Source organism: Schistocerca piceifrons, unplaced genomic scaffold (assembly GCF_021461385.2).
Source record: "Schistocerca piceifrons isolate TAMUIC-IGC-003096 unplaced genomic scaffold, iqSchPice1.1 HiC_scaffold_2341, whole genome shotgun sequence".
NCBI classification, from domain to species: domain Eukaryota; kingdom Metazoa; phylum Arthropoda; class Insecta; order Orthoptera; family Acrididae; genus Schistocerca; species Schistocerca piceifrons.
Genome location: NW_025728275.1, coordinates 4,160,761 through 4,174,925, shown reverse-complemented (window position 1 = coordinate 4,174,925; position 14,165 = coordinate 4,160,761).

Below are 14,165 nucleotides of genomic sequence, written 5' to 3'. Positions count from 1 at the left end.
TATGTCCAGTTTGCTATTGGTTAACTTTTGATAAGCTTCATTAATAGTTTGCAGGCAGACATCAGCATACTGCTACAATAGTTCACCACTGAACATCTATGAGCAGTAAAAACCCAACCACACAGTTCATGCAGAATAATATGGTATGTGTGACACTATTGAACAGACACTGTCATTATTTTAACACATGCCTATTTGTGTTGCACTAATTTCATGGTTAAGATAATGCATTGTTGTTGATCTAACCAATATAAGTGTCTCGTTTAAAAATCGGCCATGGTCTGATTGTCTCGGGACTAAAAATCTGGTCTTTATATATCCTCACAATAATAGATACTATAAGTATACTTAGTTTGATGTTTGTTACAGAAATGACAATTAAAACCTAACTCATTCAATTAACTGAGTCTATTCAAAAATTCCACCATTTTTAACAATTTCTTCTACCAGAAAGGTCAGGCCAAATTATTTTTTATATAATGAAATTAACAGAAATAATTATAGAAACAATACTTTTGGCAAACCTGGTAATTGCTTGGGAAACAATTAAGGGCTGGCTTTGCTAATATGTTATCGAATGATGACTGAGACACATCAGTATACCAGGAATGAGTTCACTGACCAACTTACTGAGGAAATGGGTAAGAGTGAATTAATAGATGTCAGAATAGTTGGTACTGACATAAGAAACAAGGAAGCTTGTAATTCTGAAGGCTTGGGATAGGGATTGCTAAACTTCTACTGCCCCTTATAGTTTGAGAATGGATGCAAAAACCACTACCAACCTTTGTGGAAAATATGTTATCACTTTATGCAGATTGGAATGTCCACACTGGGTTTGCTCTTGATTTTATCTTACAGTGAGAGAACACTCCTCACCCTGGCTCATACATTGACAAGTTATTCTATTGTGTCTGACCCGAGGGGAGAGACCACAATAGGTCCTTGTGGGTTCTCTGTCTGGAACTTCCCTACACAGCAGACACTCACAAACAGTATCCCAGTTTCATAAAAAATTAACTTTTGTTTAAGGAAAAATAAATCAAGAGAGCATGTTAAATATCAGGATATTTGTACCTACCTGATATTAGTCAATTAATGAATTACAGTAACTTTATTGTGCATGTTGTTACCTGAAACAAATCTGAACAAGTCTCATGTAGGGATTTTGTACTGTTTGATGTTCAATGGTAGATTTGACCACTGTTTTCTTCCAAGATCTCAATTCCAGCTGTCCTCAGGCAGAGTGTCAGTCAACCTGTTGCCCACTCTCTATGGACCACGATTTCTCAGTCAGCATGTGAGCCCCATAGCCTTTGATTTGGGCACCACCTGAAACAGTATCCTCAACAACAGAGTTCTTCAAATAATCATTTTTTCTTCTGTTGTAAGAAGAAAGTAACCCTGGCAAAGTTTTCCAGTTTTGTGGTAATTCTTCCTGTCTATTCTTCATTAATATAGAATGCCAAAGGAAAATGTTGCACCTCAGAAGAATGTTGTTATTGCCAAGTTACTACTGTTTGTAATATTCCACAGATGCTGCAAATGCTCAGTTGTTTTAAATTGCATTTTCACTGTATTTACTTTTACTTCCATCAATGAAATCTGTGTATACACACTCAGCAATACTTCCATGAATGGCACTATCTACTAAAAGAAGTCCTTTGGTATATTTATCACATTAGAAACTTTTATCTCAGATGGACATTATCTTTTACACTAGAAAATACTGGAAAATTGCTTTTTAACAAATTAACCATGTACTGGTAACTAATTTTTCACTCAACTGCAGTTATCATTGTCCAGTCCCCAAAACTGTTTCAGCTTAACTTCAGTTATTCTTTCATATTAAATGTTTTTTGAACACCAAAATTCTGATACTAATACTGCTGATTTTGAGGTGACAGGGAAATGTACAGTAAGAGGGAAAAAATGCAACAGTAATGGCAGGTTGCCCAGTTATGTTCAGAGATTTCTTTTAAATCACTGATTTTGTTTGTTGTGACCCATGAAGCAGTGTGTAAAACAGTCAAGAAGGCCAGTGGAGAAATAGCAGGTAAGCAGCTGTTAGTATATCACTTGGCAGTGAATTGACATTGCTTATTTCCCTTATGATGGTTGTAGAGGTATTACAGGCAAAGTTTAAACAGATTGCTAGTTGTGCTCTGGAGAAATAGGTGCCTATTAAGTGAATTAAGGTTGGGAATGACCTACTGGGCTTTAATAACGAAATCAGGAAAATACTGAAGCAAAGATTAGTCGAAAGATTCATGTGTCTATGAAAAGATGTGTGTGTGAAGTGTGCAACTACTACCACAGTCACATTGTAGCAAAAAAGATGTCAGGGGATCTAAGAAAATACTGGTTCTATGTAAAATCAGTGTCTAGGGTTAAAGCTTCTTTGCAGTCATTCATTGACCAGTTCGGTGTGGCAGTGTAAGATAGCAAAATAAAAGCTGAAATTTTGAATTTTGTGTTGAAGAAAGCATTCATGCAGTAGAATTGTACAAACACACCATTGCTTGATCATCACACAATGTCCCATATGGATAACATAGTAGTAAGCATCCCAAGTGTAGATAAACAACTGAAAGGGTTGAAAACAAAGAAGTCATCAGGTCGAGGTTGAATCCCAATTTGGTTTTACAAAGAGTATATTATGGAATTGGCACTTTGCTTAGCTTAGCTATGATTTGTCATGAATTTTTCGCTTAGTTCAAAGTCCCAAGTGACTGGCAAACAGCACAGGTGACTCTTTTATATATACGGGGTGAAAGAATGGATCCACAAAATTACAGACTAATATCCTTATCAGTTTGATGCAGAATCCATGAACACATTCTCAATTCAAATATCATGAACTTTCTTGAGACTGAGAAGCTTATGTCAACAAATCAGCATGATATTTAGAAAGCATTGCTCGTTTTAAATGTCACAGTATATTGTGTGAGAAAAGGGAACATGAACTATGGATGATGAAGGCCAGAAAACAGTTGACAAATTAATATTGTTCTTCTTAAAAATGTATGCTTTTAATTTCAACTCTCATTATTTACAGATGTAGCTCATGGAAGATACTTAATATAACAACGAACACAATTCATTTGTAAAGTTTGACACAAAAATGCTTTGTGTGTTAACAGTGGAAACATTTTGACTCTGTAATTCAGTGTTGTAACATTATGACTGATCTGGATATCCACTCAAAATTCACATTGTGGCACTGCACTACTGACAATGCCAGTGTCATCAAACTTTTTATCTTCAAAGAATTAATATCATCTTCAATGATACTAAGCTCAAGTACCACTGATCCAGTCATAAGTGTTTCCTCCCTCACTGCACAAATTTATCTCTGATGATGCTTGAAAGTCAAAATGTGTAACATCACAACTGTTGGATGATGTGGTTGTTTGTTGTTGTGGTCTTCAGTCATGAGACTGGTTTGATGCAGCTCTCCACGCTACTCTGTCCTGTGCAAGCTGCTTCATCTCCCAGTACGTACTCCAGCAGCTTACATCCTTCTGAATCTGCTTAGTGTATTCATCTCTTGGTCTCCCTCTACGATTTTTACCCTCCATGCTGCCCTCCAATACTAAATTTGTGATGCCTTGATGCCTCAGAACATGTCCTACCAACTGATCCCTTCTTCTAGTAAAGTTGTGCCACAAGCTCCTCTTCTCCCCAATTCTATTCAATACCGCCTCATTAGTTATGTGATCTACCCATCTAATCTTCAGCATTCTTCTGTAGCACCGCATTTAGAAAGCTTCTATTCTCTTCTTGTCCAAACTATTTACCATCCATGTTTCACTTCCATACATGGCTACACTCCACATAAATACTTTCACAAATGACTTCCTGACACTTAAATCTATACTCAATGTTAACAAATTTCTCTTTTTCAGAAACACTTTCCTTGCCATTGCCAGTCTACATTTTGTATCCTCTCTACTTTGACCATCATCAGTTATTTTGCTCCCCAAATAGCAAAACTCCTTTACTACTTTAAGTGTCTCATTTCCTAATCTAATTCCCTCAGCATCACCCGATTTAATTCGACTACATTCCATTATCCTCGATTTGCTTTTGTTGATGTCCATCTTATACCCTCCTTTCATGACACTGTCCATTCTGTTCAACTGCTCTTCCAAGTCCTTGGCTGTCTCTGACAGAATTACAATGTCATCATTGAACCTCATAGTTTTTATTTCTTCTCCACAGATTTTAATACCTACTCTTTTTTTTAGTTTTCTTTAGTTTCCTTTACTACTTGATCAATATATATAGATTAAAAACATTGAGGAGAGGCTACAACCCTGTCTCACTCCCTTCCCAACCACTGCTCCCCTTACGTGCCTCTCAACTCTCATAACTGCCACGTGGTTTCTGTACAAATTGTAAATAGCCTTTTGCTCCCTGTACTTTACCCCTGCCACATTTAGAATCTAATAACAGATATTTAATAACAATATTGTCACCAATAGAGAGGGGCTAAGTAATATTTTTAATGACTACTTCATACACATTGCAGAATCTGACTTCTGTACTACACATAAAGTAAATGTTGGAAATCACACCAAGGCGAGGCCCACGAGAAAGAGGCCATGGCACGTACATCCCGAAGGTAGGCCGAGCTCGCTCAACTTGGCACACAAACTGCATTTATATACCTATTAACTAGTAACTAGACGTGTATGTATAAACATGAATTACATCTTCTACTGGAAGTAACTACTATGAAGTCTTACTGTTACTAGTCCTACAATGATAGTAAGTCCACAAGGTTACTGATAATTTGTTATGGCTGTAATGCGATATAATAAAATTAAAATCATGCCTAAATTATTATCTGTTGCATAAGGCTCTACATCTTGTATGAAATGAGGACTGTTAATCAGATGAGACTAAATGCTATAAACAAACCGTTTTGCTGTTTATGATGAGAATTGATATTCAATTTCACTGTATGACGAGTAATAAGTGAGACCTCACAATAGCAGATTCCAGTAGAAAATGCAATTCTCGTTAGTACACATACACCCAGTTGAGAGCTAACATGTCTAAAAATACAGTTTGTCTGCTGAGTTGAGTGAGTGAGGGCACTCAGGCCTACATTAGTGATTTCTGTGCAGCGGCCTGTCTCTCTCATGGGCCTCGACTGAGGTCAACTCAAAGTTAGTTCTCTTTGCTGATGATACAAGTATAGTAATCACACCTGACAAACAAGAATTAACTGATGAAATTGTCGATAATGTCTGTCAGAAAATTACTAAGTGTTTCCTTGTAAACGGACTCTCACTGAATTTTGATAAGACACAGTACATACAGTTCCGTACAGTAAATGGTATGATGCCATTAATAAATATAGACCTTAATCAGAAGCATATAGCTAAGGTAGACTATTCAAAATTTTTAGGTGTGTCCATTGATGATAGATTTTATTGGAAGAAACACATTGATGATCTGCTGAAACGTTTGAGTTCAGCTACTTGTGCAATAAGGGTCATTTCAAATTTTGGTGATAAACATCTTAGTAAATTAGCTTACTACACCTATTTTCACTTATTGCTTGAATATGGCATCATATTTTGGGGTAATTCATCACTGAGGAATAAAGTATTTATTGCACCAAAGCTTGTAATCAGAATAATAGCTGGAGTCCACCCAAGATCATCCTGCAGATATTTATTTAAGGATCTAGGGATATTCACAGTAGCTTCTCAGTATATATACTCTTAAGAAATTTGTTATTAACAACCAAACACAATTCAAAAGTAATAGCAGTGTGCATAACTACAATACTAGGAGAAAGGATGATCTTCACTATTGAAGATTAAATCTAACTTCGGCACAGAAAGGGGTGAATTACACTGCCACTAAAGTCTTTGGTCACTTACCAAATAGTATCAAAAGTCTGACAGATAACCAACAAGTATTTAAGAAGTAATTAAAAGAATTTCTGAAACACAACTCCTTCTACTTCATAGAGGAATTTTTAGATATAAATTAAGAAAAAAGAAAAAAAAACAAATAAAAAAATTATAAAAAAATAAAAAAAAATAAAAAATATATAAGTTGTTATATTAACTTAATTATTTCATGTATTGGAAAATCATTACGAAATATTGTATTCATGATTCATGGAACTAGTATTAATCTAATCTAAACCTGATCAACTCCCTGAACTTTAATTCAAGCACACTTTGCAGCTCATCAGAGAATGTAAAAACATGAAATCTGCTGGCTGGGATGAAATTTCTCCATTTTTACTTATGCAGTGCCAATATAATCTAGCATATCATTTGATGGCTCTAGTTGTGAGGAGTGGTCTGTGATAGACTAAAATCACCCATCATTAAACCTCCCCACAGAAAAGGTGATAAACAGTTAGTAGAAAATTAGACCACTCACTTCAACTTCTGTTTTTAGTAAGTCAATCAACAAAATCATTCTGAAATGTGTTAGAGTAGTATAATATGCACAAACATCTGAGAGATTTTCAGCAGGACTTTGCAAGTGGTCGCAGGACCATGACAGCAGCACTAAAATTTATGCTGAAATTTCTTGAGAAAATCAATGAAGGCATGCAAGGAGCTTGGGTTTTCCTAGATCTATCACAGACTTTTGATAGGGTTGATAAAGAGGTACTCTGGTCAAAACTGGCCAGAGATGGCATCAGTGGAAAACTTTTGCACCTTAATACATCATATTAGAAAACAGAAGACTGTGTACCAAAATCCCACACAATAATGGAGAAACATTAAAAAGCTACACATCAAGGGCCAGGAATATTAAATTCTGTGATCATGAGGGATTGATAATTGATGTCCTCCTTTGTGTAAGATATGCCAGTGAGTTCCCAAATAAATTCAAAACTAGTATCTTCATTACAATGTATGCAGATGACGGTTCAGAATTTATTGAGGAAATTGTGTGTGTAATCTTGTCATGAAGGTAAAAAATTTTATAGATATGGCAAAGTCACAGTTAGGAAATAAAATTATAAGTCAATTTACAAAAAAGAAGTATAATTTCCTTCAATGTTGGGTACTTGCAAAATTGTACCAATTGTCAAGATATAATGTGTTAGGGAAAATCTGCAGTGAGTGTAAGTTTGTAGGTATATGTGTAGACAGAAAACGGTTATGGACACAAGAAGTTGGCAATGTGTGTTTGTTAGACTAATATCCAGCTTACATGTTTCAAGAAGAATAACTCCATATGTCAACACCCAACAATGAGGGTAGGCCTAATGCATTTCAGTTTAATGCAGCGCTTTCTTCCAAATGCTTCAGTATTATTGGTTGGGGCTTCAATACCTCATTTGGGCAGAGTTTTTAAGCTGCACAAATGAGCTTTGAGAATATTAGGTAAGAAAGATGAAAGAACATCTTTCAGGGAATTAATAGATTTTAAAATAATGACTGTCTGTTCTATGTTTGTATTTGAAGCAATAGTACTGGCTGTAGAAGACAAGAAATATACATGTCATAAAACAGAAAGTCATGAACAAAACTCTGTACGAGTAGAATATTACCATGTGGCAGACAAAGGCTGAAAAAGAATTGCAAATGGTCCATACACTAAAGGACCAAATATTTCAATGCCTGTATTTACTCGAATCTAAGCCGCACTCGAATCTAAGCCGCACCTGAAAAATGAGACTCGAAATCAAGGACAAAAAAATTCCCGAATCTAAGCCGCACCTGTAATTTGGGACTCAAAATTCAAGGGGAGAGAAAAGTTTTAGGCCAAGCAGTTAAGCTTTACCAGGTAGCCATTGCTATGCGTCAGGCGTTCCGTCCGTATTTATACGAGTACCCTTCCTTTTTCACGTGCTCCGTCTGGTTTGAATCGATTGCTTATTTTGCTTTGATCTGATAAGTTCTGACTTCTTTGTTATAGGTGTTCACGTCACTCTAAGCAGAAAATGCATTACTGTACTGTGTCATGCATTGTTTGTCGCATTCTGATAGTGCGTGTTTACGGCCTGTCGCCGCTCGCGCCACGGCTTGCTTTTGTGCGCGCTACCGCCGCTTTTTTAAAAAGAGGAATCGTCTCATTAGCGAAACAATGGCAAGAGACTGCTATTTGTTGTTACATACAGTGCTGCTTTCTTTGATAATGATCAACAAGAACCAAATAATAGACTGTGTATGATAGAACATGTTCTGTACGAGAGTTAGGCGAAAATTTTTCTGCGTTTGAAAATCTTTGCGGCCGCTTCTTTAGTACATCAAATTATGCACAGAAATTAGAGTCATCTTAGAGTTAAAAATCTAGTCAGTAGGCGTGCTTCATTTCTGATTGTATCACTATTAGGCATAAGAATAATACGAATATAAACATGACATGATGGTATATTCTTCCGCGTTTGCTGTTGTCTCACTCTAGTTTCATAGTTTATTAGGCAGACAGGATTTAAATGAGATAGCAGCAAACGTGAAAGAATACATGGCAAAATGTTTATATTCGTATTATTCTTATGGTGAAGAGAATACTGCATGTGATTCACATTTCATCAGGTTCCTATTAGCAACCATCTCTTCTCACAGGTAGGAAAAAACTCAGAACGTAGAGTTGGCCATGTTGACAAACATCCTAAACAGCCTTGCTAGTCGGATTTTCGTAGTACATTGTATACTGCTGTGTTTGTTGTACTACCAAATGCAATGCATGTGATCAGATGTTTCACACAAATAAATTACAAATTTTCCAGCAATGGAACATCAGCTGTTTTAAAATGTACTACATTTTTTCCCAGGCATATCAGTTTTATCTTAAACATCCACTGGTGCGTCATCAAAGTTTTCAAAACCTTATCTCTTATCTTGCTACTGTGTCATCACTGAAATTATTTTCTACTGAGACATGATGATGAACTGATATACCTCATCTTACTTCATTTGAGAAAGTCAGAAGGATATTTGATGTCCCTTGCCCAACACTAACTCTGCCATCCATAAATGATACTTTTATCTTTAGTTTCACTTACTGTGATACACAGCAGTTCCCACATTATATACATTATGAATCACTTTGTCCCAAGAGGATTTAAACTTCTCCAAAGTTACAGTTTTCATTGTTTTGACATTATCTGTGGTATGTAATTCTTCACTGTGTCCACATAATATTTGACTTTGTATGAAGATTGAACTTCAGATGTTTCAGTATGGTGAATGATTTTGTGTTTTAGTAATTTCTCCAAATTGCACGCAGAAACTCAATACCCTCAGATTTTTTAGCAGCACTACCTGGAGCCCCAACAGCACAGCTCTCCTACAATTTTGCAGAGCTTTGGTTTTATCCCACCTGATCTATGGATGTTGCTTGTGAGTCAATACCACATCAATACTGAGTTTGTTAGACCCTACCCACTTCGATGGTGTGCAGTTGGCAGCTGATGCTTTCTGTGAAGAGTCCCACACGCAAAATACTGCTGGAAATTGGTATCCCACAATTGAGGGTCAAGTGCCAGCAACTCTTGGTGAAGAATTCAATCTAAATTTGCCTCATGCCTAAACATCTATGTTAGTCAACTCTGTTTCACAACTACCTGTTCATACTCATTCTGAATCCTCCAAAAATGGTTAGACTAGTTTAGATACGATTGAAAACAGTATGCGCGGTCCGGGCCCCACTTGTCTGTGTACGTAATTCCTTCTCAGCATCTCCTGCGATATGCCTCCAGCCTTATGATTCAAGTGGATCTCTTTTGTGGCCATAAGAAAAATGCAGATGCACCACCCTCAGGTAACTGGTGTTCAGTTCCTCACAACTATCCTAATTCGACGAGCATGTACATGGACAGACTGAAAGTTAATGGCAGGTTTGGTTGTGCTTTTTCATATGCAAAATGTATTTTCTGCTTCACGCATACAGTGTACACACTGGAGAGTTGGTCATGGCCAGGCTCTGCAGTTTATTGAAAAAATCACCACAAAGGACAACTGGTTTGTAGGAACTACGTGAACTGCTTACAAAGGACATATCACCCTGTGTACATTTCAGAAGTGAACATCCAAGGCTTAGTAGATGACCTACACAGCTACAGAGTACTAACATTCATCTGGACACAGGGCAATGTGGTTTTTCTGTGAAATGAACTGACAAATCGGCTAAAGAGGCAACCGCAAGAGGCAAGCTTGAATATGTGTACTGGAGAGAGAGAGACCTAAGATCTCAGCTGCAACATAACATTTTGAAAGCCTAGGATATGAATGGCAGACTACAACAACCCTCAGCAAGCTGAGAATAACTGAAGGGACCGCTGTGGTAGGGGATATGTCACTCCTGGCCACTCAGAAAGGTGCAATTTTACTGTTGACTGCATAGTGACCTCTACACAGTTTCCCACAGGTTCCTTATTAATAGAGGACACCCCTTGATGCAGCTGTGCTGATCATCTTATGCCAACTCATATTTCTGTAGAATCTGCCCTGCGAGTTGATGTGAGATGAGCCATCAACTTGTCTACCACACTACCCGAAATATGTGGGATGATGAGATAGTAGCTAAGCCAGCCATACATTTCCTGAAGGAAGGTGGATTTTACAGTACACACTTTACATATGATGCATATTGTAGACGCATTTCAAATTTTCATTATTTAATTATTTCCTTGTTGTGGGTGCCAGTGTACCCCCTAGTTCTCTGGTTGCCTCAGTCCAGTTATGCCCTGCTCACCATAGTGATTTGCCTGGACAAAATGTGAAGAAGCCTTAAAATTGTACAGAGAAACTGCTCTAGCAGCTTCCGTATTACGTGCTTAAATGTGCCAACAATGGAGAATTCATCCATTGATGGTAGCTCTGTTGAGCTTTGAAGAAGCCTTAAAATTGTACAGAGAAACTGCTCTAGCAGCTTCCGTATTACGTGCTTAAATGTGCCAACAATGGAGAATTCATCCATTGATGGTAGCTCTGTTGAGCTTCACTCTTACACATTAACTTTGAGCCCTCAGTTTTGATGTCATGTTTCCCTTTCTATATTCTGCAAACCACTATGAGGTGCACGGCAGAGGGTACACCCCATTTTACCCATTATTAAGGTATCTTCCTGTTCCATCCATGTATCGAATGTGAGAAGAAAGATTGTGGGAATGCCTCTGAGCATGTGATAATTGTCATCTTATCCTCACAACCCCTGTTTGAACAGTACATAGATGTTAGTAGTATATTCGTAGAGTAACCATTTAAAGCTGGTTCTCGCAACTTTGTTAATAGTCTATCTCAGGGTAGTTTGTCTGCTTTAAAAGTTTGCCATTTCAGTTCCTTCAGTATCTCTGACACTCCCTCATGAATTAAACAAACCTGTGACCATTTGTGCTGCCGTTCTCTGTATACTTTCAATATCCCCTGTTAGTCCCATCTGGTATAAGTCACACACACCTGAACAGTATTCTTGAATTGATTGCACGAGTGATTTGTAAGCAGTATGTTTTGTAGAGTGATTGCACGTCTCCAGTATTCTTCCATTAAACTGAAGTCTACCACCTACTTCACCCTCTGATCATTCCATTTCATACCCCAACAAAGTGTTACATGCAGGTATTTGTATAAGTTGGCTGATTCTAGTTGTGACTCATTGATATTGTCATCCAAGAATACCATGTTTTCTCGTTTTGTAAAGTGCAAAATTGTACATTTGTGAACATTTAGAGCAATTTGTCAATCTCTGCACCATGTTGAAAACTTGTCAGGATCTGACTGAATATTTCTGCAGCTTCTCTCAGATAGTGCTTCATTATAGATAACTGCATCTTATGGAAAAAGCCGGGTTTTACTATTAATGTTGCCTGTGAGGTCATTAATATACAGTAAGAACAGCCAGGGTCCCAACACACTACCCTGGGGCACACCCCAAGTTACTTCTACATCTGATGATGTGTCTCCACCCAAGGTAACATGCTGTGCCATTCCTACCAAAAAGTCCTCAATACAGTCAAAAATTTCACTTTGTACCCCATATGATCATACTTTTGACAATAAGCATAGGTGAATCAAATGCTTCTTGAAAATCAAGAAGCATGGCATCTAAATGATTGACTTGATCCAAAGCTTTCAGTACGGCATGTGGGCAAAGTGTGAGTTGGTTTACACATGATCAGTGTTTTCGAAAACCGAGCTGGTTGGCATCGAGGAGGTCTTTCTGTTCAAGGTACATTATCATGTTTGAGGTCAGAGTATGTTCTAAGAGTCTACATCAAATTAACATCAAGGATGTTGGATGGTAGTTCTGTGGGTCACGTCTACTACCCTTCTCATAGACAGGTGTGACCTGTGCCATTCTCCAATTAGTGGGCATGGTTTTTTGCTCGGGGCAGATATGGTAGTGTAGTGAGAATAGGGGCTAACTCAGCTGCAAATTCAGTATAGAATATGATGGGGATTCTGTGGTGTCACCACCAGACACTACACTTGCTAGGTGGTAGCCTTTAAATCGGCCGCGGTCCGTTTGTATACGTCGGAACCGTGTGTCGCCACTGTCAGTGATTGCAGACCAAGCGCCGCCACACGGCAGGTCTAGAGACTTCTCAGCACTCGACCCAATTGTACAGATGACTTTGCTAGCAATGCAATACTGACAAACTATGCTCTCATTTGCCGAGATGATAGTTAGCATAGCCTTCAGCTACGTCATTTGCTACAACCTAGCAAGGCGCCTTTACCAGTTTATATTGAGATTGTAATTAATGTATCAACAAGAGCGATGTTATCCAATTATGGATTGAAGTAAAGTATTCCTGCAACTACATTCTTTTCTTACTAGACTCAACTACTTTACCTTGTTCCAGACCTCACGCCAGTCTGCATGAACTTAAACGCGTGCATTTCGGCCCCCTCTAGCAACATGGTTTTGGCTCTTCTGCCAACACATCAGATTCCATCTGGCTTGAAGTACTGTTCATTTAATTCATCTTTTCAATGGTACAAGGACTAAATTGGGGCAATTCTCCTTGGTTTTGAAAATGGAGTTAAGCATTTCAGCTTTTGCTTTGCTACCATGAGTTTCAGATCCCGTCTCATTCTCTAGGGAATGGACCTGAACTTCAGTGCCACTTACAGCCTTTACATATGAGCAGAATTACTTTGGATTTTTTAAATGTCATTTGACAATATGATGCTATGGTAGTCATTGAAGGTAATATACATTGCTCTCTTGACAGCCAAACATGTTCATTCAGCATATCTCTGTCTATACTCCATCAACTTGAAACGAGGCAAAAAATCAAAACGAGAATTGGTACCTGGAATGTCAGAACTCTGCTACAAGCAGGAAAACTAGAAAACCTTAAAAGAAAAATGGAAAAGAATCATATGGACCTCGTAGGAGTTGCTGAGGTAAGATGGAATGGACATGGAGAGTTGCAGTCAGATGAATATGTATTCTACTACTCAGGAGGAGAAGTAAAAGGAATTAATGGAGTAGGAATGATTATGACAAAGGAATTGGCTAAATGTGTGGAATATGTAGACTATGCAAATGACCGGGTTATTGGTGTAAGGCCGAAAGGAGCACAAAAAGATTTACTTATTGTCCAGGTGAATATGTCAACTTCAGAACATGATGACCAAATTGTAGAGGAAACGTACAATGTAATAGAGAGAATAATGGAGGAAATTAAAAAACGCTGCAAAATAGTATTGGGAGACTGGAACGCCATTGTGGTAGAAGGGAAAGAGGGAAACATAGTAGGCAGTCATGGTCTTGGAAAGAGAAATGACAGAGGTGAATGGTTAATTGACTTCTGCAGGGAAAGGCAGCTGATAGTGACAAACACATGGTTCAAGAACCATAAGAGGAAGCTCTACACTTAGAAATCACCAGGGGATAAATATAGAAACCAAATCGATTTTATACTGGTAGATGAAAGATACAGGAATGGAATCAACAAGGTGCACACATTACCAGGTGCAGATATTAATAGTGACCACAACTTACTTATGGCAGAAATAGAAATAAGAATGAAAAAACTGAAAAAGGTGACAATGGTGAAGAAGTGGGATTTAGAGAAGATAAGGTCCAACAAAGAACAAATTACAGAAATGCTGTCTCGGGACTTTCTAAACACATTACGAGACAAAGAAGCACCTGATAATGCCAACGAGTACTGGAATATGCTGAAAGAAGGAATCATTAATGCAGGGCAGCAAAATATA